We start from the raw sequence: 4,557 nt of genomic DNA, 5'->3' as shown, positions 1-4,557 counted from the left end.
TCCCCCCCTCCCTCTCTCTCTCTCTCTCTCCCCCCCTCCCTCTCTCTCTCTCTCTCCCCCCTCCCTCTCTCTCTCTCTCTCTCCCCCCACCTCTCTCTCTCTCTCCCCCCTCCCTCTCTCTCTCTCTCTCTCTCCCCCCCCTCTCTCTCTCTCTCTCCCCCCACCTCCCTCTCTCTCTCTCTCTCCCCCCCTCCCTCTCTCTCTCTCTCTCTCCCCCCACCTCTCTCTCTCTCTCCCCCCCTCCCTCTCTCTCTCTCTCTCTCTCCCCCCCTCTCTCTCTCTCTCTCCCCCCACCTCCCTCTCTCTCTCTCTCTCCCCCCTCCCTCTCTGATGTGCCTCAATAATCCCGAGACTCGATGTTAGCGGAACAAAACAAGGCTTTTATTAACTTAGAAGATAACACGCAGTGGAGAGAGGTATCTTCCATCTGGAGCTCTGCAGTACTGGATATGAGGCCAGACTGAGCTGGCTTACATAGAGGCCAGGTATGGGCGGAGCCCTACACACAACACATTCCATACATTCCAATATACAATACAATGGTGAGGGGAAACCTGAAACCAACCACAGTCACAGGCAATACAATGGTGAGGGGAAACCTGAAACCAACCACAGTCACAGGCAGTGATGAATGGAATATTTCATCACATTCACCCCTTCTATAGATTTAGTCTGTTCGGGGGTTTGGTAGTCCTCTGCGACCGACGTGGCTGTTGTGGTGTCGCGGGTGTCGGCTGGGTGTCCCCGGTGGCCTCCTGGGTCTCTGCCGGGGGTGCCGCCAGGGTTGTTGAAGGGGTAGTTGGTGGGGGTGCCGTTGGTCGATGTTCTTCCGGGGGTGATGAAAGAGTAGTGGGTGGGTAAGAGTTGCTGTGGTCGTTGTTGCTGCTATTGCCGTGGTTGTTGTCGTTACCGGCTGGGGTGACGTCTTTTATTGACACGGTGTCCTCCCTTCCGTCGGCGTGCCGGACATACGCGTATTGGGGGTTGGCGTGGAGTAGGTGCACTGGCTCCACGAGAGGGTCCGTCTTATGGCCCCTCACATGCCTTCGCACGAATACCGGACCTGGGGTGGAGAGCCATGACGGCATGGATACGCCTGAGGTGGATTTCCGGGGAAAGCTAAACATTCGTTCATGAGGCGTGGCATTAGTGGCAGTACACAATAGCGACCGTATCGAATGGAGCACATCTGAGAGGACTTCCTGCCAGCGGGAGATAGGGAGGCCCTTGGTCCTTAGAGCTAGAGTGACTGCTTTCCATACTGTCCCATTCTCTCGCTCCACTTGACCGTTACCCCGGGGGTTGTAGCTGGTGGTACGGCTCGTGGCGATACCCCTGGACAGCATGTACTGGCGTAGCTCTTCACTCATGAAGGACGCCCCCCTATCCGTGTGGATGTAGCTCGGCATACCGAACAGGCAGAACAGGCTGTTGAGGCATTTAATGACCGTGGCGCTGGTCATGTCTGGGCAGGGAAAGGCGAATGGGAACCGGGAGTATTCGTCCACAATGTTCAGGAAGTAAACATTGCGGTCGACGGACGGGAGGGGGCCCTTGAAATCTAAGCTGAGCCGCTCAAAGGGCCGTGTAGCTTTGATTAAGTGGGCTCTATCAGGGTGGTAGAACCGAGGCTTGCACTCAGCGCAAGTGCGGCAGTTCCTGGTCAGAGACCGAACTTCCTCAATCGAGTAGGGTAAGTTGCGGGACTTTATGAAGTGGAACAGCCGCGTGACCCCTGGGTGGCAGAGGTCGTTGTGGAGGGTCTGTAGCCGATCCCCGGTGGCGCTGGCACACATCCCTCGTGAGAGGGCACCTGGGGATTCGTTAAGGGCCCCTGGCCGGTAAATGATGTCATACTCGAAGGTGGAGAGCTCGATCCGCCACCTAAGAATCTTATCATTTTTGATCTTCCCCCTCTGTTTATTATTGAACATAAACGCTACCGACCGCTGGTCGGTAAGTAGGGTGAAGCGTTTGCCGGCTAGGTAGTGGCGCCAGTGGCGCACTGCCTCCACGATGGCTTGGGCCTCCTTTTCCATGGAGGAGTGTCTGATCTCGGGCCCTTGGAGGGTCCTCGAGAAGAAAGCTACGGGCCGCCCCGCCTGGTTGAGGGTGGCCGCCAAGGCAAAGCCAGACGCATCACTTTCCACTTGAAATGGAGTGTTCTCATCCACTGCCTGTAGCGTGGCCCGCTCAATATCCTGCTTAATGCTTTTGAAGGCGGCGTGGGCCTCAGCAGAGAGCGGAAAAGAGGATGCTTTCAAGAGGGGGCGGGCTTTGTCGGAGTAGTTGGGGACCCATTGGGAACAATAAGAAAATAACCCCAGGCACCTTTTCAGGGCTTTGGGAGTGTTGGGCAGGGGCAGCTCCCGTAGGGGGCGCAATCGGTCGGGGTCTGGTCCGATTTCCCCATTCTCCACCACGCTGCCTAGTATGCAGAGGCGCGTGGTGTTGAAAACGCACTTGTCCTCGTTGTAGGTGAGGTTGAGTTTTTGTGCGGTTTTCAGGAACCTCTCGAGGTTCGAGTCGTGATCCTGCTGGTTGTGACCGCAGATGGTGACGTTGTCGAGGTAGGGGAAGGTTGCCTGCAAGTGGTGGTCATCGACCATGCAGTCCATCTCCCTCTGGAAGACCGAGACCCCATTCGTCACCCCAAAGGGGACTCTGAGGAATTGGTAGAGGCGTCCGTTCGCCTCGAAGGCGGTGTACGGGCGGTCCTCTGGTCTGATAGGGAGCTGGTGGTATGCTGACTTGAGGTCGATGGTGGAGAACACCCGGTATTGGGCGATTTGGTTCACCATTTCTGATATGCGGGGTAGCGGGTAGGCGTCTAGTTGGGTGTACCTGTTGATCGTTTGGCTATAGTCGATCACCATCCGTTTCTTCTCGCTACCCTTTACCACCACCACTTGGGCGCGCCACGGGCTATTGCTGCATTCAATAATGCGCTCTTTCAGGAGCCTGTCTACCTCGGTCGCGATAAACCGCCTGTCCTCCCAGCTGTACCTCCTGCTTTTGGTCGCTATTGGCCGGCAGTTAGGGGTAAGGTTCGCGAATAGCGAAGGCGGCTTTACCTTCAGGGTAGCCAGGCCGCACACTGTGAGGGGCGGCTGGGACCCACCGTACTTGAGCGTGATGCTTTGGTGGTTGCACTGGAAATCCAGGCCCAAGATCACGCTCGCGCATAGATTCTTCATGATTAATACTTTAAAATTATCGTATACAGTCCCGTTAACGGACAATTGTACCGTGCAGTAACCCAGGATGGTCGATGTCTGGGTTTTATCAGCCATAGAGATGGTACCCCGAGTAGGGACCACCTTTAGGGAGAGTTGTTGTGCCAGTTCAGGGTGGATAAAACTCTCCGTGCTTCCGCTGTCAATTAAACATTTAACCCGGCACCCGTTTACCTCGATGTCCACCATTGATTTGGATAGCGGGTGGGGCCTGGTCTGGTCCACTGTGACCGATGCCACTGCAGGGCCCTGATCGAGACAAGATGGAGTCCACGCTGTCTGCTCACAAGATGGCGGACCCCACGAGGTCGGGCAAGATGGCGTCCAAGATGGCCGCTCCCACGGCGCACACGCGGCGGTGGCGGGTTTTGGTTTTCCGGCGGGGTTCCCTCTGCACACCTTCCCGAAGTGCCCCTTCTTACCGCACTTAAAGCAGGTGGTGCCTTTCGCCGGGCACAGGTTTCTGGTGTGCTTTGGCTGCCCGCAGAAGTAGCAGTTGGGTCCCCGACGCGTCGCGGCTGTCGTAGGGCTTCTGGGGGGAGAGCGGGGCCCCGACGGTGTCGGGCTGCCGGGCGGGGAAGATGCCTTCCAAGATGGCGGCGCCCTTGGTGCACACGTGGCGGCGTGGACGGCGCGGGCTGAAGAGTAGGCGTCCGAGTTTCTCTGGGCCACATCCAGGGATCGCGCGGTGTCCGCAGCCTGTTTCAGGTCCAATCCCGTTTTTTCCAGCAGTCTTTGCCGGATGTAAGTGGAGCTGAGGCCTGTGATAAAGGCATCGCGAACAAGCTCGTCGGTGTACACTGCGGCTTTTACATCTCGGCACTTGCAGTCTTTGCCAAGCATTTTCAGGGTGCCTAGGAACTCCTCCACCGATTCCCCAGGTCGCTGTGCGCGAGTGGCGAGCAGATGCCTAGCATACACCTCATTCGTAGGCTGCTGGTAATGCGCCTTTAAGATGTCGCAGGCGGCCAGGTACGTGTCGGCGTCTTGGATGAGGGGGTAAACCCAGTGGCTTACCCAATTCCGCAGGATTCCGAGTTTCATACTCGCAGCGTCCATAGCGTCTTTGACGGCTGCGGAATTGTCCAGGAAGAATTCCATACACATAAACCAGTGTCCGAAGCGTGCTGATGCGTCCGGAGCATGCTGATCCAAATCCAAACGTTCGGGTTTCAGGAGTTGATCCATTGTGTTGAAAAATAAGTTAATAAAATTGATGTGCCTCAATAATCCCGAGACTCGATGTTAGCGGAACAAAACAAGGCTTTTATTAACTTAGAAGATAACACGCAGTGGAGAGAGGTATCTTCCATCTGGAGCT

At 56.4% G+C, this 4,557-nt stretch overlaps 1 long non-coding RNA gene across 1 annotated transcript; it reads right to left on the bottom strand.

The window, feature by feature from the left end:
- Nucleotides 1-359: 359 nt before the first annotated feature.
- LOC147108735 (uncharacterized) lies at nt 360-1,293 on the bottom strand. Its single transcript, XR_015080732.1, has 2 exons — nt 600-1,293; nt 360-554 (listed from the first exon to the last, which is right to left on the bottom strand). It is a non-coding gene; the product is annotated as an uncharacterized LOC147108735 (long non-coding RNA).
- Nucleotides 1,294-4,557: the final 3,264 nt, after the last annotated feature.

This window comes from Somniosus microcephalus, chromosome 13, assembly GCF_052327205.1.
Source record: "Somniosus microcephalus isolate GS21.2 chromosome 13, FLI_Smic_1.0, whole genome shotgun sequence".
Classification (NCBI taxonomy): Eukaryota; Metazoa; Chordata; class Chondrichthyes; order Squaliformes; family Somniosidae; genus Somniosus; species Somniosus microcephalus.
The sequence above is the reverse complement of the archived record's forward strand: the minus strand, read 5'-3'. Positions and strand labels throughout refer to the sequence as shown.